The sequence below is a fragment of the Caretta caretta genome, chromosome 2, assembly GCF_965140235.1.
Source record: "Caretta caretta isolate rCarCar2 chromosome 2, rCarCar1.hap1, whole genome shotgun sequence".
Classification (NCBI taxonomy): domain Eukaryota; kingdom Metazoa; phylum Chordata; order Testudines; family Cheloniidae; genus Caretta; species Caretta caretta.
The window spans coordinates 79730242-79757630 of record NC_134207.1 but is presented as its reverse complement, the minus strand read 5'-3'; the positions used below and the strand labels follow the sequence as shown (position 1 = coordinate 79757630).

General features: G+C 41.9%; 1 long non-coding RNA gene across 1 annotated transcript in view; it reads right to left on the bottom strand.

Moving 5' to 3' along the window:
* LOC142070780 (uncharacterized) overlaps positions 1-27389 on the bottom strand; it is a 75682-nt gene that overhangs the window by 37001 nt on the left and 11292 nt on the right. Inside the window, exon 2 of the long non-coding RNA XR_012666714.1 lies at positions 18398-18448. This is a non-coding gene — a long non-coding RNA (uncharacterized LOC142070780). The remainder of the gene's footprint in view (positions 1-18397; positions 18449-27389) is intronic.

The following is a 27389-nucleotide window of genomic DNA, read 5'->3' as shown; positions in this document are numbered from 1 at the left end:
ACTGCAGAAGGATATGTAATATTCATCGCTGAAAATCATTAAGCAAAATAGGCTGGAAAAAAAATCTTAAACATGAAGTGATATTAATCATTTAGCCACAGATTCAGCTCAGAGCTTCTCTTTTGTTTAATTAATTTTTTTTAAAACCTATTCATTGGCAGATGTTGCTCTGCAAACCTACACAAGATATTCCCACATACGAGGCACCGAGCCCAAGGTTCCGCAGTATTAATTAACGTTATGAGGCATTGTTAATGACAGTGGACAAAGTTAAAACCAAGAGCTCTTTGTGTTCAGTAAATTGGGGATGAAAATGGGTCAAAAGAATAATGCCTTTCAAATAGCATTTGTCTTCTCAGATGCATTGTACACTCCCAGCTGTTCGTATTTGTGCAAAGAGAAAGACAAAAACAACCAGAGATTTTTCTACATCTCCAAACATGCACAATGGGAAACCCCCGCAGAGCTCAGGACTTCAAAAGCAAAATGGATTATTCCAAAACCCAGAAGCTTCATTAAGATTTCCGAGCTGGAGGGGCTGAACTTGGCATGTGTAAAGGCTGAACTCAGCATGGCAAGCAGAGGATTTTAGAGTTATGCTGTCCATCTTTCTGATTAGGTGATTTCCAGGCAAACTCTACATGTCTGAATTGTTCAGCTCATGGCTCGAAGAACAATCCTGTACAAATTGGCTGCGTCAGATCTCACTAAAGTTTCTTATTGTCCTCTGCCTCTGTGACATCTCTTCTTGTTCTTTTCTCTCTCTTTTTTTTTTTCTGACCTGGAAAACTACAACGGGCTGAGCCCCAGACCAGAATCTTTGTTATGGGACTCCATATTTCTTGACAGGTAGGAAGATATTTTAGCAGATAACAGTTAAAAATGCATTGTACTAGTCAGAAATATCTTGAATAGTTGGGGATGTAAATACTTGAATATCTGCTCCCTTAGTATTTTGTTTCATACCATCCAAAGAACGAATATTTAGAATTTGACCTTTACGAAGCATTTATTTTAATGCTAGTGGTCACATAGGACCAATGGAGTAAGTCCAGTAATTTGACTCATCATGTTGTGGATAGTGCACCATGTTCAGATCCAGTTCTGCAAAGCTTTACTTGTGCAAATAATCCTTACACATAGGAGCAGTCCCCTTGATGCCAATTGATGAAGACGACTTTGCAGACCGGCACTCTCAGTTGCATCGCACTCATGAATGACTTGATGGAACAAAAAATTATACAATAATACTTTCAGAGAATGTTCTTTTTGATTAGATATATCTATTTCTGAACTGAAGTTTTGGAAGATACTTTACAAATAAAGGGCCAGATTCTGGCCCTCACTAAGGTCCCTTTGTGCTGCTTCAGGGTCTAAAAGCTGCATTAAATGGGTAACTGGGAATTTCTCTAGCACAGGCAAGGTCCAAAATGTTTTTTTTTTCCAATCCACCATTTCATGAGACTCAAAGGGTAGGGCCCTGTGCTTTTTTTGCAGATGCAAAATAATATTAAATAAAATAAACAGCAACCTATAAAATAAAGTAAAATGAAAGACTTAGCCCTGAAGTGGTTCCTGCAGCAACTCTTATCCTATGGGGCTGGGCCCAGCTTCCTGCTATAGGTGTTGCACATTGGGTCTCAACATTGTTGAGGTTTGGTCCATCGGCCTCTCCATCACGACAGGGCTAACTTTGAGTGAGAGGGGATCATGACCTGCACCCCTCTGTTATGATGGAAGGCAACCAGGCCAAAGCTGACTGGCACTACAATCCCGTGTGCCAAGTTGCAATGCCTGGAGCCGGGTCCAGCCCTGCAGGACCGGAACAGCTTCTGCAGAGTGAGTGCGGGGCAGGCTCACTTCACAGACCACACCCCACATCCAAGGGCTCCCCCTGAACCCAGGCCTACCATGACAAAATAAAATAAAATAAAAATTCCTAAAATATAAAATGAAAAATTATAAACAATAAAAATAATTTCATGGGAGAGGGGTGTCTATCAAGGGGGCTGACTCTCCACTGACTTATACCTTGGCTCAGTCACTAACACCCATGAACAATAGACGTAACATTTACCAAATCAGAATTCTCCATTCACTCACACTGGATGGTAGTATATTACACGCACTTTGCGCTGGTGGAAGTGACTGCAGGAGGACAAACCAGGGGAGAATGAGGGCCTTACAAGTCATCCACTGTATTCCTATTTGTTGCATGAGGAATGCAGTCATACAAAACGTTTACATAAGGTAATTCATATTTCTTTTAGGAAGTTAGATGGCATTCAGAAACAGGTACGGTATCTTGCACATTGATTAGTTGCAACACTTTCTCAGGGTGACCAAGACTGTGAATCACCATTTACCCCCACTGCCTCAACAAGAGAAGGACTTGCTGGTGCTAAACTGGGCCACAGCTTTTCAACAGTCCAGACTGTACCCTGAGCAATGCTGTTATACCGACCTAACTCCTGGTGTAGATAGCACTCTGTTGACAGGAGGGCTTTTTCTGTCTACGTGGCTACCTCCTCTTGGGAAGGCTGGGTACCTACACTGAGGAGAGAAGCTTTCCCATTAGCATAGGTAGTGTCTTCACTAAGGGCTGCAGCTGTGGTGGTTTAAGGTCATGTCTACACCACTTCTTATGTCAGCAATATCTATGTCGCTCAGGGGTGTCAAAAAACCACCCTGAGTGACATAAGCTTTGCCAGCATAAGTGGCAGTGTGCACAGCACTATGCTGGCGGGAGAGCTTCTCTCACTGACATAGCTACCACCGCTTGTTGTGGGTGGTTTAATTAGGTCAATGGGAGAGCCCTCTCCTGTCAGCAAAGAGCGCTACATGAGAAATCTTACAGCTGCATCGGTACCTCTGTGCTTCTGTAAACTCTAGTGTTGACAGAGCCTTAGTGTAGACAAGGCCTTAGAGTTTAAACTCAACTTTACCAGGCTAAAATCCATGTTTAAAGCAGTTTCTCACCTAAAGCTTTCTTGCAGGATTTCCCAGCCAGAACAGGTTTCCTCATTTCCTTGAATACAGTTGGCACTGCCTGATTACTTCCTAAAGTGCAGGGTGCAGTACCTCTCCGCCAGTTATAGTCCAGATAAACCAGTTTCTCACTTCTGCTGGGGAGCAACAGCTTGATACAAACTATAACAACATGTCTTCAGTATATAGACATAGCTTTTTAAATAGCATCAGTACATACATTTCACAATATTAATGACCAGCATGATCTGGGCTTTCATTTAAGATCTCACATGACACTCTTTATGGATAGACACTCTGAAAGCAATGTGTTAAGTGTAATGAGTTTGTCAGGCCTGTTAGGACTTGTTGATACAGAGTAACAAGCCCTTTGTCACTGGCACCAGTGGGCCTCTGGTTCACACTAGATAAACAGGAATCATACACAGATGTTCAATATTACACGCTGTCATGAAGGGAATTACAAGCAAATTTAAATGTTTTCTTGGTAAAAGTTATTAAATCTTTTTCTTTTAAAAAATTACATAGAAAATTCAATTGTCCTATGGAGAGTTACTGTGCCAAAGTGGGAGACTAAAATTTAAATTTTTAAGTATAAAAAAGAAATTTTAGTTCTGCTTTTAATAAAAAACGTTGTGGAGAATTTCATTAGAAAAAAGTGAATGATAACTGGAAATTTAAGAACACTTTAATAGATGCCCCAAAAGCCACATTAATGGAAGAAGGCAGTATTGGTTAAAAAAAATTACCTGTCTTAGAGGGCAAGTGAAGGCAACTATAAAAATAAAATAAAATAATTAAATTTATAACAAATGGAAGAAGAGGGAAATAAAATGTAATGAATATAAATCAAAAGTTAAGAACTGTAGAAAATTGATATAGGAAGCAAAAAGTCACAAGGAGAAATCTGTGGCTTGCATAGTTAAGGACAATACATAGGCATTTAAATACATTAAGAACAAAAATAATCCTAACTATGGTGTTGGCTTACTATTACTAGATGGAAATGGTAAAATTATCCATAATAATGCAGAAAAGGCAGAAGTGTTCAATATTTCTGTTCTATATTTGGGAAAAAGCCATATGATGACGACACTCTTTTCATTGCAGTAGTAACTCATGAGAATAGTGAACAGCATCTACTGAAACCAGACATTTTAGAATCTGCATGTGCAGATAACTGGCACCCAAGAGTTGTAAAAGTGCTTGCTGAAGAGCTTACTGGACCATTAATGCTGATTTCCAGTAAGTCTTGGAATACTGCGGAAGTTCCAGAAGACTGGAAGAAAGCTAATATTGGGTCAGGATTTAAAAAGAGTAAACAGTCTGACATCGATCCTGGGCAAGATAATGAAACAACTGATGCAGGACTCCATTAATAAAGAATTAAAAAGAAGAGTAGTACAATTAATGCCAATCAACATGGGTTTATGGAAAACAGATCCCGTCAAAGTAAATTGCTTTTTTAAATGAGATTACAAGTTTGGTTGATAAAGGTAAGAGTGTTGATGTAATATAATTAGACTTCTGTTAGGTATTTGACTTGGTACCACACCACATTTTGATGAAAAAACTTGAACAAATAAAAATTAACAAAGCACATGTTAAATGAAATAAAAACTGGCTAACAGGTTTCAAAATGTAATTGTAAATGGGTAATCCTTGTCAAGCACGTGTGTTTCTAATTGTGTCATGCAGGGACTGGTTCTTGGCCCTAAGTAATTAACATTTTTTATCAATGACCTGGACAAAACAAAATCATCACTGAAAGTTTGCAGATGACAAATAATTAGGGGAGTGGTAAACAACGAAGATGACAGGTCACTGATACAGAGCAATCTGAATTGCTTGGTAAAAAGAATGTAGGCCATACTTACAAGACGGAGGACTCTCTATCCAGGGAAGCATTGACTTTGAATAGATTTGGGAGTCATGGTGGATAACAGCTCAACATGAGTTCTCAGTGTGTTGCTCTGGCCAAAAGGGTTAATGTAATACTTGGATGTATAAATAGGGGAATCTTGATTAGGAGCAGAGAGTTTATGGTATTTTACCTCTGAATTTGCCACTAGCGTGAACACTGCTGGAAAACTGTGTCCAGTTCTGGTGTCCACAATTCAAGCAGGAAGTTAATAAACTGGAGAATGTTCAGAGAAAAGCTACGAGAATGATTAAGAGATTAAGAAACAAGCCTTAGATTGATAGACTCAAGGAGCTAGCAAAGATAAGGTCAGGGAATGATTTGATTCTGTAAGTACCTACATGGGAAACTTCGACAGTGGGTTCTTTAATCTAGCAGAGACAGGTATAACACAGTCCAAGAGCTGGGAGTTGAAGCTAGACAAATTAAGATAGGAAATAACGTATACATTTTTAACAGTGAGGGTAATTAACCATTGGAACAATTTACCCAGGATCACAGTGGATTCTCAATTTTTAAATCAAGACTGGATGAGTTTTTAAAAACAGATATGCTCTATGTGTTATACAAGAAGTCAAACTAGATGATCACAATGGTTGCTTCTGGTCCTGGAATCTATGACCAGCTTCCGTGAAACCGTTCTAACTAGCATTAGTGATATTTTTAGCCTCTCATTCTTTGTTAATAAATTCCCAAGACAACAGTTCCACTTTTTACATGGGATTGATTCAGTCCACAGTTTCCTAGGTCATCCCTTTTAAAATATTGGCATTACATTGGCAGTCCTCCAATCCTTCGGAATTTCTGCAGTTTTCCAAGATTTATTTTAAAAAAAATATAATTCAAAAGAACTACTCAGTTAGTTCCTTTAAGTCTCACTTGTCTAATCCACCTGTTGTACCTTGTCACAGCCTCGATCGTGAGGTCTCTGGGCAGACTGTGTCTGTACTGTGAGCAGCACAATGATCACTGACTAGTGCCTCTATGCCAGAAGTGGGCAAACTACAGCCCGCGGGACTGTCCTGCCCGGCCCCTGATCTCCTGGCCAGGGAGGCGAACCCCTGGCCCCTCCAACGCTGTCCCGCCTCCCTGGCAGTGCTCTGGGTGCCGGGGCTGCGCGCTCCTGCAGGGCAAGACGGCAGAGTGTCCGGCTCCAGCCGGGTGGTGCGACTCCAGACATGCTGCTCTGGGCAGCATGGTAAGAGGGCCGGGACCAGCCCGGCGGGTCCTGGGGGACAGTCAGGGGGCGGTTGGATAGGTGTGGGGGTCCCGGGGAGCAGTCGGGGGCAGTTGGGTGGGGCGGAGGTTCTGGGGGGCCATCAGGGGACAGGGAAAGGGGGGGGTTGGAAAGGCATGGGAGTCCCGGGGGCCTGTCAGGGGCCGGGGGTGTGGATAAGGGTTGGGGCAGTCAGGGAGTGGGGGGGGGGGGGGGGGGGAGTCCCAGGATGGGGCGGTCAGGGGATAGGGAGCAGGGGGGGCTGGATATGGAGTGGGGTCCCAGGGGTGGTGGTGAGGGGCAGAGGGGGGTGGTCAAGGGACAAGGAGCAGGGGAGGTTGGATGGGTTGGGGGTTCTGAGGAGGGCAGTCAGGGGGTGGGAAGTGGGAGGGGGGTGGACAGGGGGCAGGCTGTTTGGGAAGGCACAGCCTTCCCTACCGGGCCCTCCATACAGTTTTGCAACCCCGATGTGGCCCTCAGGCCAAAAAGTTTGCCCACCCCTGCTCTATACGATATTGTAGTACAAATAATAAATAGGACAGTTTGTGATCCCTGAGTGTGTTAAGTGTATACCAAGGCGGTGGTCAACTGAAATAGAACAAGTTTTACAGTTAGAATGTTTTTTTCAACATAATAAAACACACTATGTTGTGGTATAAAATGTAAATTAAAAACACTTTTTCGCAGTCTTTTTCTCTGGGAAGAGGGGTGGTGCTTTGCAGGAACAGCATGAACTGCCAGAAATGGATGCACCAAACCCAACTGTTCTGCAAAGGAGTCACAGCCTGGACTGTGCCTCCTGTATCCATGCTCATTATTTTGGCTTCAGCTGTAGCTGACTCAATCTGAGTAGCAATGGTTACTGCTTTTTCTAGTGTACATTGTAGTTCTAGAAGTAAGCGTTCTCTTATATAAAGCATGATTGTTTTCTCAATGAGCTGGTCTCTAATCATCTCATCTGCCATATTCCCAAAGTCACAAGTTACAATCAGACTCCTCAAGGAAGCAATACACTACATTATAGTCTCCCCTGTTTTCTGATCACGCTGGCGAAATCTGTAGTGATTAGCTACTACATTCACTTTTGGCACAAAAAAGTTCTTTAATGCAGTGAGTGCAGTCTCATATTTATCATCTGCAAGGGGAAAAGTGTAAAATATATGCTGCCCTTCTGCTCCAAGGCAGTGGATTAGCAGAGCACGCTTTCTTACTTCAGAAATCTCTGTAGCACTGATTGCAAGCAGATAAGTCTGAAACATGGATCTAGGCAGTAAAAGCAATTGGAGACTCACCTGGGCTTTGCAGAGAGGGTGCAGGTGGGTTCAGAGGCAGAAGATCCAACCTTGTCACCAAAATGTTGTAACAACCAGGCAAAGTACTAACAAACTTCAACAGGCCTTTATTCTTAAAGTGGAAACCTCTTTACCAAGCTGCTGCTGCACCCTTGGTAGCTCTCACTCAGCCTCCTCAATTCTCTGCCCCCCTTCCTGTTTCCTTTCAGACTCCCAACAGCCAGTGCTCCCAGTTCTAATAATTACAAACAGCATCTAAACACCACAGGCGGGCTCTTGGAGGAAGAGACAGGGCAGGGCTTTTGGGGGAAAGGTGGGGCATTGAGGGTCTAGTTACCAGCAATCAGAAAGGCAGCAACCCTACCTTTTGTATTATAAACACAAATCACTTTTAAAATACTTTCCCCTGATAGTTTTGAAATACAGAATGATCCTGGTAAAGTCTATATACCTGTAATAGAAAACTGGCGCAATTGCTTATTGCACTTAGTTGAACACTACTCTCCTTCTATAAGCCTATTTTGGACGTAAGCCTGATGATGAGGGTGTTTGTAACAGATTTCAAAGGAATTGAGCTCTTGAGCTTTATATCAGGGGCAGACTTATAGTGAAGGACCTTACAGAAATAAGTGATCCAATTTCATATTGTAGTAGACATAAGGAGTAAGTCAAGCTGTATGTATATTGGGCCCAATCCTGCCTCCACTGAGGTAAATGCGGGTGCTCACAGGCCTTTCCTGTGAAGGAAATCTCAAGAAAAGGTTATTTACTTAAGCCATTGTACCAACGGGCAAAATGTCTTGGGCATTATCCTCCCCCCCACAGTAAACTGCAAATTATGATGCCTATACTGAGATTCAGTGCTATGCTTCTCAGAGGAAGAGCATAGAAGTCATAGCCTAGGGGCAGCAGGGGCTAAGGTGGCTTTAAGCCACCTTTGCACACTCCTGATCTTGGGCTGCCCCATTTAAATCAGAGCAGCCTCTGGGAGTTGCCATGTGGGTCATATTAGCCAGAGCTATACACTGACTTGCAATCCACCCTAGATCTTTTCTCGGGTGGCTATCATAGTCTGGGACTTTCCCTCAACATTGGGAAGACTAAGGTGCTCCACGGCCTGTCTAGCATAAGTTGTCCCCCCCCCCCCCCCACACACAAATTGTCATCAGTGGAAAACACTGAGCATCTCCCTTACCGTGGTAGCTACCTCTCCCAGTGGAGATCGTACATAGGATCCTTTGTGCCAGTGAATCCTTCGGAAAGTTGCTTTATCATGTCTTTATTGACAGATCTGCAGATGGAGATGAAGATCCTGGTCTACAATGCCATAGGCATCCCCACTCTTCTTTATGGGTGCGAGACATGGGTGACATATCAAAGCCATCTTAAGCATTTGGAGTGGTACCAACAGCGCTGCCTTAGGAAGATTCTCCATATCAGAGGGGAAGATCGTCACACCAATGCCAGCATTCTCTCAGCAACTAACATCACCAGTTTCGAGGCAAAGTTTATGAAACATCAGTTTAGCTGGGATGGCCATTGTGTGCGGATGGCTGATACTCGTCTTCCAAAGCAAGTCCTCTTTTCTCAACTTAGTCATTGTAAGAGGACTCGTGGGCGACAGAGGAAAGACTACAAGGACCACCTGAAAGTATGTCATAAGAAGGGAGACATTGACCCCATGGACTGGAAAGAGCTGACTAGCAATAGACTGCAATGGCGTTGCACCATACATCAAGCTGCAGCTCGTTTTGAGAGAATCACCTTGCTCGAGAGGCTGAGAAACGGCAAAGGAGAAAGAGAAGCGTACAGCATCCTGGCCAGCAGCTGTGCTCTCTCCAAGCAACAATCTGTCATATATGTGGAAAAACCTGTAGAGCATTGATTGGACTCCTCAGCTATCTTAAGTCTCCTCAATGACGTTTTCCCCCGGCAGACATCCTCGTATTGAGGAATAGCCTCAGCCAACAATATTCTGAGCAATATGCTGCAGCGCCACACCCAACATGCCCCCCCACCCTCAGTTTCACTTCAGCATGCCCCTTGTGCCGAGTCTTGTGAGGGGATCCTTGGGAGGCAGCCTTATGGCTGTTTTCTGCAGTACCTGTGCGTGGCGACTACTCCGCCTGTTGAAACTAGGGCTTTTAGGGCTCCTTTATCAAACATAAAGGAGCCAGAGTGAGGGGAGGATCTCATCCAGATCTTAAAAACACAAGCTTCTTTCTTGCCCCAGAAAACCACTGTTACAGCCTGAGGTGAGCAATGGGTGGGAAGAGGTGGAACAGGGGTGGGAGTTTGGGAGAAGGATGCGGATGGGGGTGGGACCTGGGGCAGAGCGGGGGGTTGAGCAACCCCAGGGCCTGGAGGAAGCCAGCGCCTACGTAATGGACCCTATGTGAATGGAGGATTGGTGCCATTCAGTTCTCTCTCACCACACCCTCCATGTGCCTTCTTCTCTCCCACCCCCAACAGCACCCCACCTCTGAAAGCAGAGGTAGGTGGAAGCACTGACCTAACAGTGGCACTGAGTTCCCTACGCCAGGGGAATTCTCCGCTAGAAATTTGTGGCCAAATTACAGCCTCTTTATAGCCTGAGTAGTGCAAGGGGGGCTGTAATGCACAAAGGAATCTGACCCAGTAGGGCATTACCAAAATATATCACACACATTGCAGATAAAATGAAGGCTACCTTCAAAGTTAGTAGAGTTATCAACCTCTACAATGCAAAGGAAATCAGGTTAATTTCATAGCTCTTCCTATTATGTCCCTAATCCCATTAAGGAGGTGAAACATAATCAGCTTTATTGCAGGTGGATTTAAAGGAGACTGATTTAGAATGTGGTACTCTTCTCCACATATGGACACATGGTTCAGAGATTACTGAGGAAAGGGTTTATTTATGATATAAGCATAAAACACTTGTGATTTAGAATTTAACAGGTATCACTGCTAGTCTAACGAAAAACTTTTGAGATTCATATCAGTCCTATGATTATCTAAGGAGATCGGAATGTTAGAAAAGTTAACAATTTCTACAGATGTTCTAATGATCCGGTTAGGGATACCAACATTACAAGAAAGTCAGAGTAAAAGTAGTAGCCATATCAAATGAGTTCTGTAGAAGCACCTTGCATTTTATTTCTGCATAGTAAAGTTTCAAAGCTGTATTAAGTCAATGTTCAGTTGTAAACTTTTGAAAGAACCATAATGTTTGTTCGGGGTTACAAAGTTTCAGACTTATGAACAACCTCCATCCCCAGGATGTTTGTAACTCTGAGGTTCTATTATATTTCCCATTTACAAAGACTCCTTACTATATGTCCCCTAGTGGTGACTCTGAATAATGACTACACTTTCAGAATGAATCCCACATTACATCCATTTCCTAGCATAAAAACAATGGGACAAATTATCCATTCCTGTGTGAAAAGAGGAGGGAAGGTAGTTTTTAGAGAACTTCTCTACAAGGTAATCCTTCCAACGACACAGTCCATTTGGAGGACATGGGGTATGTATGAGGGAAATGGGATTTGCTCCATATGGAAATAACTGCCGGACTCACCCTTAAACTTATTGGATCCTGCAGCCCCCAAAGTATCTCCCCACCCCACGCTCTCCAGCAAAACTATGCTACCTTGTACTCCATGAAAGCTGCTACTCCCACAAACTTGGGAGTATAGTCATGCAGGAAATAGAATAGTGTCTTAGGCTGTATGAATTGTCACCACTATTCTGTCCCCTTCCATCGTAGTCCACACCATCTCTGTCCCCTCAAAGCTCATTCTGAAACACAGAAAAGATGCAATTAGGTGGTGCCATGAAGGCAGCGGAGCCACCCTTTCTAGACAGAAGGGTGATGCATGCACCACCACCATGTATGGATCAGGGCAGGAGCCATGATCTGGAACTCTGTTACTGAGAAATACACATGTTTATAAACCACAACATCAGCTACTCAGTGGAATAAGTTCTCACTGCTTTATTCAAGGGCAGCTGACTACAATCCTTCTACAGTATTTCCCATTCCTGTCCTTTTGGTCTGTGTAGAATCCATGATAGAAATAATAAATTGCACTTAATACATTTGACAACTCCCATCGGAGACTCTCAAAGTGTTTTATTCTCTGTGAGTAAAGTGAATATTTTTAGTCTTATGCTAAAGATGGGAAAATGGAGAGACTGATGGTAAAAACATTTTTAAAGGCATTTATGAGCACAGTTTGGTTTTTGCTATGCTAGCAGCTAAAATATGTCCAGCACCAATTCAGCTGCACCCCCTGCTAACACCCATTTCAGCAACAGGTCATTTTTAGAATAGACTAGGCCTCATTTTCAGTGCCATTCACTTTTTACAGCTTCTACAGTGGGTTGTTCTTGCCTCAGTTTCTAGAAGCATGCACCCTGTGAGCTGAATTTTTGAACTGCATGTTTTACACATGCCATTCTCTAGTTTGAGGTTTGCTTGTCTTGTCTCGTCTTCAGCTGGTCTTAATTGGTGGTCACGCTGTTTCTTAGCAGCATTCTGTGCCAAAATATCATCTATGTATAGCTGCATTTGCCAAAGAGTTCATTTTAACATGAGATTCCTCTTTGTTACAAAATGTTAAAAGGTACTTCCCTATAATGAAATTTTCCTCAATACTTGGCAGCATCTCTCAGAACCTCCTTAGTCATTTTCTGTGCCGTGTCCCATGTTCTTGTTTAAATGACCACCACTCTATGATCTCCACTTCATAATCTTTAACAGTTGTGTCACTATTTTACAAAACACTACAGGTGCTGAACTTATTCCAGAAAGTCATCTGAGAAACCTCGAGTGACTATATGGTATTTTCAAAGCACCAAACATGAGATTAGGTTAATCTAATTTAAAATACCAAAACCTGCAACTTGTCTCTGGTTCAAGAGTCCTGTGCATCTAGAAGCTTTGAAGTAATCTCTTCAAGTATAGATGTATTCAAGACTCTATGGTCTAAGCAAATTCTTAAACTTTCACATGGATTCTTTATAATGAGCCAGTCTGTGAGTCTGTTATTTTATTTATATAGTAACTTTCCCATATGACCAAGCTTCATTGTTACCTTTTCTCTCCTACCTACTGATAAATTTCATGGGAAACCAATCCCTTGTTTTTTTTAAACATGTATTTACATAGTATATTTTTTTCTAAGCATATTATTTCATTACAGACTTTTATAATATTTTTATACTATTTGTATTTTTGAGTCACTTGCAAAAATGTTTAGTTCTTCACTTGTTAACTAATTTAACATTGCTGGATTAGTATGAACCCATTCATCCTTTTACACTAGGTTGATATATTTATTTTAGCTCTCTTTATCATGAGAAGCTAAAATTTAAAAATGAATATTTAAAAGATCCAAGAACTGCTCAACTGCCAGATACCTTCACTACTAGGAACACTCAGTTCAGCAACCTATAGCTTTGTTATTAGATGGTGTCAACTACCGCTGGTATGATCTCTTCCTTTTCTTTGAATTTGTGAAGCATGTCAGTTGACATTATATTGGTTTGAGCTCCTCTGCACATTGAAGTAAGTAGAATTTAGCTTACACAGCAAGCAAATAAAATTCTCAATGCTGCTTTCCAAAGCATTTATCCTCCTTTTCTATAAGAAGTCAGGCTATATTGCTCCATCTCTTTACCACATTATTCACAATGGGGGGCACAGTTTAAATAGAAATGTAATAATAATAATCTACATAGCCATCCAGTCATTGCCCACAGCTCAATTAAATTACAAATTAAATTACTCTTCAAAATTCCACTGGGCAAGGAGAGCGAGTGTATGCTAGATATAAAAGTAAGGAAAGTAGAAATAAAGTTTAAGATGGCAGGCCATACTGTAGTCACCAAATTTTAAACAGAACTCTGAATGTTGTAATAATTTGTTATGTAACTGAATGGGTTAGATTAATTCTCGCATGTTCATATCACTTTAAAATTTGCTCTTCCTAAAAGACTAGTTTGATGCAATATAAGGCCAAATTCTGTCCCACCTTACTTATGTTGACTAGTTTCTTACTTTGCTGTCCTTACTCAACAGCCTACAAATGACATGTAGAAAAAAAAAAACCAAAAACACTCTGCATAATCTGTGTTCTTGTAATGACAGTGGTGAGTCAGCTGCTGTGTGCCATTAGAGGCTCTCATTTGTTCTGTCACTTTTTCTCAGAGGTGGCAGACATGTTGAAGCAAAATACAGATCCAATGTCATCACTGCCTTTCTTAGATTTCTGCAGTTCCATTCAAGGCTATGAGGTGTCATTGGCCATAGCGTCTGTGCTTCTTAACGTCAAAATGCATGTTTTCCTTTCTTCCATTATGTTCCAGTAACCTTTCCCTGAGACCATATCTTAATGTCACATACACAATGGACATTTACTACCATTGGAACAAAAACTTTATTAACAGCAGCTCCTATGTCAGTTATTAAAAGTATAGCTTAAATACAAAACCACATTTTCACTTGACTACATTTTCACATCCTTCATTTTGAACACCAGGGGTCACTAGTATACTCTCATCTCTCCCTACTGCAGTTCTCTCTCCTATGCTAGTTGAACCAGACTCTGAGGTTCATTATTTCAATCTTCTGATTAGAGGTTCAGTACATTAAGCTATGCAAGGTGAGATATTGTAATACTTACAAGAGACGTGTGTGGGATTTTTGGTATGTGAGGAGGAAGGAAAGCAGTTAAAAACAAAATATATATGTGCGCACACACAATTTTCTGTGTTTGTTCACATTCTCATTGGTCCAAGTCAAATCACATGATTGTAAAAGCAAATACCATTACCTGAAAAAAAAAATCTTTAAATTTACATATTTTGGTAACTATGCACAAAATGAGGCAAAAGACTAAGATACACCCCGTATGACACAGCTTTTTCAGGAAACAAACTTTCTGACCATGCAATGACCTGGGCATACATACCTACCAGGATTCTGGAGGACACTCTAAGGAGAATTTGTACTGTACAATGTATGAGAAAAGAAAGAGTAATAAACAAAAGTGAAGTTTATGACATTGTAACTCTTCTTTCAGATTTATAGACTATACTGTGGGTCATTATATAGGTTCAACTTTCGTATAGGCCTTTTTCCTTTTTCCAGTGCTAGGTAGATGTACGGTACCGTGCTAGACAGTGACACATTCTGGCTGCTCAGGGCAAATGCAGCCAGAATGCCTTATGAAGCACTGGGTGAGCATGCTGGGTAGAAATCCTTACACATTTTTGAAAGGAATAGGATACACCCCACGTCAAGTATGCAGCGGGTAGAGTGCAGAGTTCTGGTCATGCACCCAACCCAGCTGGCTGTGCTTCTGTGAAACTGCCCTGGGCATGCCACAACCTAGCCTTCAAGAGAAGGCACAGTTTGTCAAGCCTAGCACCTGTCTAGTTGTAGCTCCCTATACCCTCTTTCCCCCTTTTTTGCAGATGCATTCAGAAGTTTATTACTTCACCCCTGTTGTCTCTCTAATATCCTGGGACGAACATGGCCAGAACACCATTGCAAAGAAGAAATAGCGATCAGCTTCTGTTTTACACACACCTGTGTCTGTTGACTCAAGTCCCAGCTACATTAGCTGGAAGAAGGAGAAGCTGAGTGTCTTCTCCATCCTCTTGTAAAACAGTGGGTGGCAGAGTCCAAGTAATTCAGTATAATCTCAAGCCATCAACTGGGGAAAGGAGGAGAAGTAGCTACCACCTGATATTTTAAAAACGTACTCTGTTTTAGTTTGTCAAAACTATCACACTGCCTCTAGAAGCAAAAATATAAAACCGCTCTAAACCCACAACATTGAGTGAAATGGACAAACTGCAGTGCCACACACCTCAAGCAAGAAAGAACAGCCCACTAGGCTCCCCCACAGGCCAAAGCCCAAGCAACCACTATGCCTTAAAGATCAACAAATCCTGGCTCCAAACTGGGAACTTCTTAGCCATGGTCCCAGCCATCTGCCTGTGCTTAAGAAGTTATAGGTTTGGGGTTCACGCTATAGCGGATCACCAGTGAAAGTGTAAAAACAGAGCTTAAGCCATCCTATTCCAGGCAGGCATGAATGATGTCATCTGAAATAAAACTATCCAAGTGTGATGTGCAATAAATCCTTAATTTATACATTGTTCACTCTTTCTTTATTCTTTCATTATGAATAAAGATGCAATAGAGACAACATAGTACATTTACACAGAAATCAACCAAATGAAATCCATTTAAAATATTAAAGGTATATGTTGTAAATTAATACTATATACATATGAGAACATAAGAATGGCCATACTGGGCCATATCACTGATCCATCTAGTCCAGTATCCTGTCTTCTGACAGTGGCTGGTACCAGATGCTTCAGAGGAAATGAACAGAGCTGGTCATTAATGAATGATCCATCCTCGTCATCCAGTCCCAGCTTCTGGCAGTCAGAGGTTTAGGGACACCCAGAGCACAGTGTTGCATCCCTGATCGTCTTGCTAATAGCCATTGTTGGACCTATCCCTCAAACTTATTTAATTTTTTTTTGAACCCAGTTATACTTTTGGTCTTCACAACATCCCCTGGCAATGAGTTCCACAGGTTGACTGTGCATTGTGTGAAGAAGTACTTCCTTTTGCTTGTTTTAAATCTGCTGCCTGTTAATTTCATTGGGTGACCCCTGGCTCTTACGTTATGTGAAGGGATAAATAATATTTCCTTATTCACTTTCTCCACACCATTCATGATTTTATAGACTTCTATCATATTCCCTCTCGTTTCTAAAATGAACAGTCCCTGTCTTTTTAATCTCTCAAATGGAAGCTGTTCCATATCCCTAATCATTTTTGTTGCTCTTTTCTGTACTTTTTCCAATTCTAATGTATCTTTTTTGAGATAGGGCAAGCAGAACTATATACACAGTATTCAAGGTGTGGACATACTATGAATTTATATAGTGGCATTATTACATTTTCTGTCTTATTAGCTATCCCATTCCTAATGCTGCCGAACATTGTTAGCTTTTTTGACTGCCACTGCACATTGAGAAGATGTTTTCAGTGAACTACCCATGATGAGTCCAAGACCTCTTTTTTGAGTGGTAACAGTTAATTTAGATCCCATCATTTTGTATGTCTAGTTGGGATTATGTTTTCCAACATGCATTCCTTTGCATTTATCAACATTGAATTTAATCTGCCCTTTTGTTGCCCAGTCACCCAGTTTTGTGAGATCTCTTCGGAATTCTTCACAGTATGCTTTAGACCTATGGTATATTGAATAGTTTGGTGTCATCCCATTGTTTACCCCCTTTTTCCAGACCATTGATGAATATGCTGAATAGTACTGGTCCCAGTACAGATCTTTGGGAGACCCCATTATTTACCTCTCTCCATTCTGAAAACTGACCATTTATTCCTACCCTTTGTTTCCTATCTTTTAACCAGTTACTGATCCATGAGAGGACCTTCCCTCTTATCCAATGACTGTTCAGTTTGCTTAAAAGCCTTTGGTGAGGGACCTTGTCAAAGGATTTCTGAGAGTCCAAATATACTATATCCATTGGATAGAAATTGTTGAGGTATGATTTTCCTTTACAAAAGCCATGTTGACTCTTCCTCAACATATTGTGTTCATGTATGTGTTTGATAATCCCCAATTATTATTGAGTTTTCTATTTTTGTAGCCTCTCTAGTCTCTCTGAGCATTTCACAATCACTGTCATCACTCTGGTCAGGTGGTCAGTAGTATATTCCTGCCGCTATAATCGTATTATTCAAGTGTGAAATTCTATCCTTAAAAATTCTATGGTAGAGTTTGATTGATTTAAGATTTTTCCTATATTTGACTCTGTCAATCCTCATTATAATGTATTGCTTATAATAATAAAATATTGCAGTCAGTTGATTTCTGAGTAAATTTATTTTGCCTTTTGTATGGAATGCTTATTTAATCCTTATCTTTTCTGTGGAAGTAACCCAGCTTTCTAATCCGAGAGAATACGCTGCAGTTTCGAAATACTAACAGTTTCTTTTTCTCCCCTTTCCTAATTTAGTTATCCTCATTAATGACTCTTTCAGACTGTCATGTGCTGATACAGCTAACAAAGTAATACATTGGAAAATCTAATGCAACTTGTAAGGCAGATAAAGCTCATGTGTACATATTTCACACTACTGTTTATTTAGTAGTATTGCAGAGCTTATCCGCTCCTCACGGCATTGTGCATCCAGCAACACTGTTGTCCCTATGTCTTATGTGAGAAAAAGATATTAGCCTAATTTAGTGTACAGAAAATTTTCAGAAACATCACCATTGGGGATGTTTCTAAGTGAGAATCTCTCCCTCCTCCCGTTGACTTAAGGTTGCTCTAAAAACTTCTACATTTTCAGTCATTAGAGCAGCAGAATCAGCAGAAGGCCTTTACGGCCAAATATTTACTGTACACTTCACAAGTCCCCATTAAAGCACAGTTGCACTGATTCACCTGCAACACATATTAATGAGTTGTCATTTGTTTAAGGAGAAGTTAAACAACGTAGCTGGTAACTACAATGGAGCGTGTAATTGGCTACTAATAAATTATCTGATTAATTTCAGCATTACAGCTGAGCTCATGGCTCCATTAAAACCAGAGTTTTGTCACTGAAGTCAGTGGGCCAAGATTTGACCCTATTTCTGTCTGTGAATTTCTCCACCTCTAGATCATGACTTTTTAAAAACAATTTGTTAATCAAAATTATTCACAAATTTCTTCAGGTGGAAGAGAGAAACCAGCCCCCAATCTGTAATTTGTGCTATAACTAGCATATTTAACAGATATAATGGATATTTTGAATTGCATATTCAGTTGCAACAATCAGAGTTCATGCTGCATTGGTCAGTAACATAAGTCATCTAATCATACAATAGAAAAAACAACACATGGTTCATATAACAAACACATAGCATTAATTTTGAAAACTACTTTTGAACATACCATTGTCCGTTTGGCCAAGGAGGTTAGCTAATAAGCCTTGAAGAGTTGTTTCTGTAAAAGAAATGGAGAATTGGCATCAGGTATTTTCTTTGACTGAATCCTGTTTAGTTACAAAGAATGTACACAAAGTCCTGTTTCCCCAAACACAGGAGAAACAGACACCATCAGTTTCCTTGCTTACAATGTCCAAGCCTGCCTTTTCAGTCAGTTGCATGCTAAAAGAGGTCTGTGTTTTTATTCGCTCTTAGGACCACAGTCATGATTGCTTCTCTTGCTGTCTGTCTGCTTTCTTCTAACACACACACACAGTTTACCAAACAATCCCCTAGCCCCTGCATTTGCAATCAGGAAACAATCTCAGCCCACAGAGCTTTGCTTCTAGTCAGACCTTGTCATGCAACCCTTTGCCTTGGGCAGCGAGTCTACTGGTAACCCTAAACCTGATAAGCAATGCAAGGCCTTGCTAGGAGGATAAATCTTTCTGGACTATCATCTTTTTGTTCTCACATTTCACCAAAGTAAGTTACCTGGCTTGAGTTGGGAAAAGCCTCAAGGGCAACTCAGTATTTTTGAGCTATGAATTCCGAGCCACTTACTTTACTTCTTGCTGCATCGTCAGTCTTCATTAGGATGCAGTAAACACCTTTGCAGAGGCCAGCACCTCGAATTTAGCTCATTTGTCATTTTCAGTGGCTAAGAGCAACTGAACTTGTGCCTCAGAGGCTTGGCCTGTTCCAGACTTTTTTTATTTTAAACAAAGGGTAGATTCTCCATTCAGGGCCACAGAGAATGAACTGCTGAAGTTGCTGGTGCTCCCTTACTGTCTGTTCTGACCACCAGCTGGTTTCTGTCTGAACCTCATATTCTCCGAGTACCGTTCTGATCTCTCAATCTCCAAAGATCCTATTTCTGATCACCAGCTAATTTCCTCTACCCGATTTCTTTATGACCTTCAATCCATCAATATCTCTGATTTTCCTGCTGGTCTCAGTTTCCCCCTCTCTTCACTGAGCAGACCTCCTCCAAATTATTTCATTATCTTCACTTACAACTCCACTGTCTCCTGCATATAGCCCTCTTCCCCCTCAAGCCCACCCTCTTTTCCTCCCTTTTCCTATCTCTCTGGGTGTGTTGGCACTGCAATTAGTACCCATGGCTGGCCTGTGTCAGCTGATTTGGGCTCACAGGGCTTAGGATAAGGGGCTGTTTAACTGCCATGTAGATGTTCCGGCTCTCGCTGCAGCCCGAGCTTCGGGACCCTCCCCTCGGGCAGGTCCTAGAGCCCAGGCTCCAGCCCGGATGTCTAGACTGCAATTAAAACAGCCCCTTAGCCCAAGCCTGAGTCAGCTGGTAGGGGCCAGCTGCAGGTTTTTAATTGCAGTGTAGGCATACCCCATGTCTCACTGGCATCCCCCTGCTTCCCCACACCTCAGAAAGGCCTTGGAGGAAAACAGAACCACACAACTTCCCTCACTACAAATTCTTCCCCTTCTCATACAACTCTGTCATATTCAATTGAATTAGCACTAGTACTTTCCCCCAATTCATTCTACTTCAGGCATCTGTAATGTGCCCATCCCCACAATACCATGGTATCCCAGAGTATCTAGATAGCTGTTTCTCACCTCTGCATATAACTATCCATAAACCATTTTACCTTCTTCCATCCTCTGCTCAGGTTCTTGTCAATTTCTTCAGAGAGAAAATTGATGCTACCGAGACAGCAGGTTTCTCTTTATCTTTTCACTCCCACCCCTCTGCCCACCTCCACATATATTCTCCAGACATGCTGGCTTCAGCCAGACTCAGACACCTTTTATTCTCCTTCTTTCACTCACCAACTTGTCCACTTAGCCCTATTTTCACCAGAGCCTGACTTCTCTAACTCCCTTTCACACTCCCTCTCTTTCTTTTATTCAGTCTCAACCATTCTCTCTTATCTAGCAATTTTCTGACAGCCTTCAAACATGCTTTTTGTGTTGTCCTAAAAATAAATAGCTCTCCAAACTCTTTCTGGATCCTCTAATCAGCTTTCAGCCCATATCACACCATCTTCCCGAGATCTTCAAGGCTAACTCATATCCACATCTCTATTCTCATTTTCAGTGCTCCAACTGTTCCCTCCTCCTCAGCATTCTCTTCTTGGACTTTCATCTCTCTGAGATCACCTGGTTTACCTCCTAGATCTGGCTGCTCCTTTATTGTGAAATTCTGGCCTCACTGGAGTCAACTAGAGTTTTGCCAATTACTTCAATAGAATCACCTCCTCTTTTCCTTCTGTACTCTTATCAATGGATAGCTTCCTTTCTTTACACCTCTTCAAATACCATCTCTACCCTGATAATTCACACCTCTCTCTCTCCACTTCCAGCCTGCAGTATCTCCCTCTGTTTAGACTCCTATCTTAAACTGTCTTGAGGGCATCTGTTCCTGAATGTCCCAACTTCATCTCAGACTCAACATGACAAAAAAAATCAGACTAATTAGAGTTTTTACTAACTCTTCATGTGACAGTGTGCTTAGAGTCAGTGGCTGACCCTGCACTCTGATCATGGACGCATTAATTGGCTACCCCAAGAAAAGACCTGATGGAGGAGTGGAGTACTGAATTACTTAATCAGAGTGAAGGGGGTGGGGTTGAAGAGCTAAGGAGCTAATTACTGCATTAGCTGAGAGGGTAGTTAAAAAGCACTAGAAGGAAGCTCTGAGGGAGAATGTCAAAAACTGTGATGGAAATGGTCAGGCCTAGTGGTTGTAACTAGAATCAGGAGTCCAGAGTAGGGTTGGAGTGAGGCTGGAGCAGGCTAAGAGAGTCTGTTGCTACCATCAGGCAGGAGAGATTTCCAAGCCCTAGAGTGACATTGACCAGATTGAGCTGCTGTTCCACCTGTGGGGCTTATATACCTAGTCTGGGAGTCACATGACCAGTTCCTCGTTTGTAGATTTGCTGGAGCCTCGCACATGAGTGACTCTTCACCTTACAGAGAGGTTAGCAAAGTCCAGAGGAGGTAAAAGCTCAGGACAGTGAGTTGTCTCCTTCTTCCTGGAGAAAGGGCTGATGACTCAGAAAAACTATAGAGTGTGCTACTGCACAGGACTGTGATGGTGGTTTGGTGGAGGTAATATAAATAAAACTCTTAAAGGTGCTAATAAACAGGAAGTATGCAAGGGTGTTTGTGTGGGATCTCAGGACAGGAAAGAAGCTTGCCCTGTTACACTTTCTTTTTCATCCCAAATTAGGCACTGCACAGCCCTGCCCAGGAAGTAGGTGTTACTTTTTACTCCTTTCTCTCCCCAGCAAAATCCTGTCTGTTCTTCCTCTACATCTGCAAAATCCATCCCCTTAGCCAAACCTTTTGGCCACGTCACTCTACTTCAACCTCCTTCATGCCTTGCTGCGGTTTATTCTAAACAGCGTCACTGAAGTCTTCTCTCTGTCACCCACCTTTCTGAGTACCTGCCTAACCTTCCAGATCAAATTCAAATACCTTGTGCTCACCTGCAAGGCACTTTCTTGCCTGCTTCTATTGAATTCTCTGGACTCATTCCTTCTTCCACCCCCATCTAGTGCCTATGCCTCTCCCAAGCAACCAGATGAAGTGTCCTTTGTCTTGAGGACCGGAACTTGGTTCTCTACAAAATGATCTGACTCTGCTTTTAAATCCCTTGCTGAAACCATTTCGTCTGGGAGGCCCTTGAGTGATACCCACCAAGTATTGGTTTTGTGTTTCTTGTGGGGACACACTCACTCTCTCTTGCTCTCTGGTGTTTACCAGTGCAAAGCACATGTTCAGCACTCAGTAAATAAATAATTAGAGGCATAAACATCTCAGAGCTTATGTAGGCTGAGCGCAATGTCCACAGCAGCGGCTCCTTGCATCCCTTCATTCCACCACGCAAGCTCCCCTTGTGCCACCCTCCCATACCCCTCTGTTTCAGGTTCTTCATGCAGTTCCTCCCACCCCTCCTTTGTGCCAGGGGCTCTGTATGTCCATCCTTCATAGTCTCTACCACATGCCAATGGCTCTGTGTACCATATTCATTCCTCCCTCTCCCCATGCCAGGGAATCTGTGAGCCCTCCACCCATACAAACATCCCACACCGTCCCCATCATCTGCATTTCCCTTGTCCATCTTTATTGCCTGTCTTCCAGGCCTTTGGTTCTCCCTTCCCCACACCTCCGGTCCATGCTTTCCCTTCCTCAGTTTTCCATGCTACATCGATACTCAGCATGCCTGGTTCCATGCCCACCCACTCATCCACTTCCCCCTTGGGTCTCTTGTTTTCCTCATCACCATCACTCCCCACCTCTCCCTTCCCTTATGGATTTTTTCTTTTCCGCCACACACCCATCTCCTGCACTCTGGTTCCCTTCTGCTTCCCCTCCCCGCCCTGGTTCCTGCTTTCCTCAGCATCACTGCTCTCATCTCAACAGCACTTGCTACTTCCTCCCACTATTTTGGGTCCCCATTTCCCCTCCACAGTCTACTCTACTCCTCACCTTCTCGGGGCCTTCCCTATAAGTCCTCACCGTAAGGCTCTCATTTCGGTTAGAGCCCAGGACACAGACAATATCCCCACACAGCAAGTTCAGCTGCTGCCTCTGGTTACTGTAGGCAACAGAGATTCCTCTGCTGCAGCACCAGGCGGTCAAGGTCCCCGGATCTGCCTGTGAATCAGACTTTTCTGGTGTTCTGCTTTGCACCAAAAATCAATAGGTTTGTGCCCACTGCCACCGAGAAAATTCCCTGAAATTTTGGAGTTGATTAGGTACAACATTCCAAATTTATACGGTATACAGACAAACCGAGAAATACCATTGAGAGGAGCTTTAAATCTCACGTTGCTTGGCCCATAATAGTAACGAGGACAACTTGGCATCAGGCATATTGGGAAAGCACTCAGTAGATATTTTTGTTATAAATAGTCTTCTCTCACCTTCCATGGGGTTTACTTGTGTTCATATGATTAAAAAGAAATGTGAGTGAGTAATTCAATACATTGGTACAAACAGAATTTCAGGGGTTTTAAAATAGAAATGCAAATAATTTTAATTACAAACTGTTATTAAAATAAGAGAACATGAATGAGTTTTTTTCAACCCACCTATGAAAATCCATTAAAAAACTAAACATAAAGCATAACAGTAAATTCCCTTTTGAGAAAAAAATTAAATATAACTAGTCATCTACAGAATCCCTGAGGGCTGAAAGGATGAAATTAACCATTAACAGTGAATTCTCCACACAGTGTTGAGCTTCCCATTCCCTGAATGACGGCCAGTCCGAATATGAGAGCCAGAAATAATAAAAGGTTCTTCGCTGCATTAACTTACTGATAACCAGCCATGCACCTGCAACAGAAAGATGCTTGCCCTCAAAATAGATTTGGGAGTAGAATTTTAATGTGATCCTTGCATGTATCTGGCCCCTTTCATTTGGAGGCTCCCAAAGGTACAGTAAATGTACATACAGTAAGCAGGAAACACTTCACCTGATTAAATTCAGCCCTCTCTAGGATGGATTGTGGTAGATGTTAGACAGCACACACCCTACACAACAGTTTAGGACAGGATATGAAGAATCATCATTGTATACTCAAACTACAGGGCGAATGTTGATAAAGAGCTGCTTTTTCCCCCAAATGGAATTTGGGACCCCTACATATCTGTTAAACATTTGGGAATTGTATCTTATTGTTTAAAGGAAGTGGGACAACTGAAATAGTCTATTGTTAGGAATAACAGGTAAGTGGTAAGATCGAGAGGTTACATGAAAGCTACCCCCTTCCCCATTCTAGTTTTTTTGGCTAAATTTAAAATAAAGCAAACACGCAGGGACCCCACCCTCAGTACGTTCACTCACATGATGTCTTACCCAGATTTGAAATTTCAGCCCTATCCCACACGTCATTCAAAATGCAGTACTTAAAAAAATATGCTAATACCTTCAAAAGTTGATAGGCTTGATTCAGTGGTGCCTGCTATCCCTCCCCCACAACATCACCTTTATCTCTAGTTTTCATGGGCTCCAAAATTGAATTATTGTTTGCATCATTTTGGTAGAAACACTTTTACATCCTGTAATTCAACCAAAAATCTATACATATGAAATTGTATCCAGAGATTAAACCTATCCTTGGTTGTGCACCAAGTTGGCACTTGGCCTCATTGCTCTTTCTAGCATGCAAGCTTTTATCTAAAAAAATGTTCCTAGCTCTTATAAATGTGGAAAAACAAAACCAAACCACCCCAAACTTACCAATGTGAACCACAGGTGTGCTCTTTTGCCAAGATTACAGACAATTTACCACACTTCTTATAGGATGTATGGACTGCGCCATACATCTCAGGGGGGTATTAATTCTGCGGCCCAATGGTGGAGACAATGTAAATTTCCACTATGTTAACTATTTCACTGTTTGCTTTAGCAATTGCATCTAGCTACTCTGGGATTGTGGATGGAATTCTGGTAGAATACCAATACTTCTTCCCCCCACCCAGTTTGACTCTTGAGTGTGCAAATGAGACCACAACTACAATTTCTGATTAGTTTGAGATTAACTGGACAGACTGGCTACCTAGTCAATTTGAATCATCTGTGCAGGTTACTATTTTATTCTAGTTGATTGTTAACAAATCAGTGTCACCTAAAATGATTGGAATGAGGTTCCTGATTCTTTATATATGAAGTGGCCTGAGAAAAAGCAAAACAAAGCTCCCATCATTATTACGGCTACCAGAAATATTAGAAAGAACCTATAGAACTACCCACATAGGGCCAGATTCCCAGCTGTTGTGAACAGGTATAGTTCCATTGACTTAAGTGGAGCCAGCTTACACCAGTTGGGGATTTATTGCTTAATGTTGCGCACAATTACTTGCAGATAAATAAGCATCATTCTGACCACCTAATCTGTGCAAGCTCTGTTCTTTTAAATCCCTCTTTTTTAATCTTTGAATCATGAGCAGAGGATTTGTTGGTTTGTTTGAAATCCACAGTATTCTCCAGCTTCTTGTTTTTTTCAAAAGGGTGACTGTAGGCTGTGAGTCAGCCCTCACCCACACTTTCTGCTGGTACAGCTCTCCACAGAGACAAGTCCTAGAGTGATTGATGTGGTTTTGCAGTCCATGGAGCATCCAATTTCTCCAGACGCTGACGTGACCGCAGCAGTAATGGGATCTGATGGGTAACTTGCCTGACTTGAAAAGCAGCATTACCCACGCTGATTGTTTTTATTGGGTCATTATTACTTTTTAACTTGGATCCAATAAAGAACTTCCCGATGTTCAGGCAAAACATGGTTAAATGTTAATGCTGCCCACAATACATTGTGTACTTCTTTCCATAAATGGAACAAAGTGCCTTCACTCTGATTGCCAGCTACAGATTTATTGGGGTATGGATTACACATATTAAACACAGTCATCAGGCCACAAAGGTCCCATCACAATCTGCCTACAAGCTAACATCATTAAGAGGCAGACTTCATATATCTTCATGACGGATATGTTGATCTTTCCCACTCCACTGACTAATGAATTGACACACACAGTGTTTTTCCAACACTGGTGTGCACTCTTCTGATTTACAGCAGAGCACTAAACACTCAGATGCTGATGAATTCCAAATTGCATTGGCACCTGACTGACCATAATGTTTCCCTAGGAAGAATGCTGCTATTACATTACACACTCACAAATAATAGATATTGTGGGTTAAATTGTGCCTGCAGTTTCACCCATACAATACCAGTAAAGGGACTGTGACTCTCTGGGCCAGACCCTCTGTGGATGCAAATCAGCGTACAATCAATCCCTTTATCAGATGGCATTTTGTGGGCAACATCCTCTTCCAGATGGGGGTCATTTCACAGCACTGGTTCTCACAGAAATCATATTGTATTTGGGTGACCAGATGTCCCGATTTTATAGGGACAGTTCTGATATTCAGAGCTTTGTCTTATATAGGTGCCTATTACCCCTGACCCCCGTCCCAATTTTTCACACTTGCCATAGTCACCCTATCTTGTAGACTAAAGGACACAAAGACGACAGCATGAAGTATTCCCTTCTCTAAGGAGTTGAGAGTAGCCCCTTTGTAACACTTACCTCCTGTAATGGAAAGACCAGAATCAGGAGTCAAACTCAGATGCTCGTTAGCCATGTGAAGGCTAAAAGGACTTGGCCATTAGGCTGGCTTACAATGCATGCTTTATATTGTTAGTACACTAATACTACTTTATACCCAATAGCAAATTCCATCTGAGGATCTCAGAGAACTTTACATACATTGTAAGGCTAAATTTGTCAAGGCAGTAACATAGACTCATCCCTGTTTTATAGATAAGGAAACTGGGCCACAGAGATGTTAAAGCCAACTGGGTGCTGAAAATTATGAAATTCATATTACAAATATTTATTTTCCCTAGAAATGTTCATCCTTTTCAATGCAGTATGTATTAGGCTGGCACAGCCCTAAATTGGCAGTGAGAGGAGTAAGGCCCCTCCTCTTACTCCCCTGCTCAGTTGTGCTCAGATTGAGGGAACAGCTCTGGTGAGGACAGTCACCGGACACTGTCTGCTGTGAGCAAGTAGTTGGGAAGGGGGCATGCAGGGATGGGGGAGTAGGAGGAGTCCTAGCTTGGCCCACCTGCTTATTTGACAGAGTGGCTGGCTAGACACAAAGAGGGGAATGAGCTACTCTGTGAAAAGGGGTGAATTAAATTACTCCTTTGTCAGACTATGAGGGGAGGAATTGTGACTGAGTCAGACTTCATTCTCTGGTCTGCTTCTGGGATGGGATGGTTATGAATCAAAATCGTATCCTGTGCATTTACAAGGTGATTTGACTTGTTTTAAGGAATGTGTTTCACAGTATATGTGCCCCTACTAATAATGCATAAGGTTACATATTCGTCAAACCATTACATCTAAACAGATGCTCCACTGGGGTGTTATTGGGAAAAGAGGAGGAATGGTTATTGTGGCTG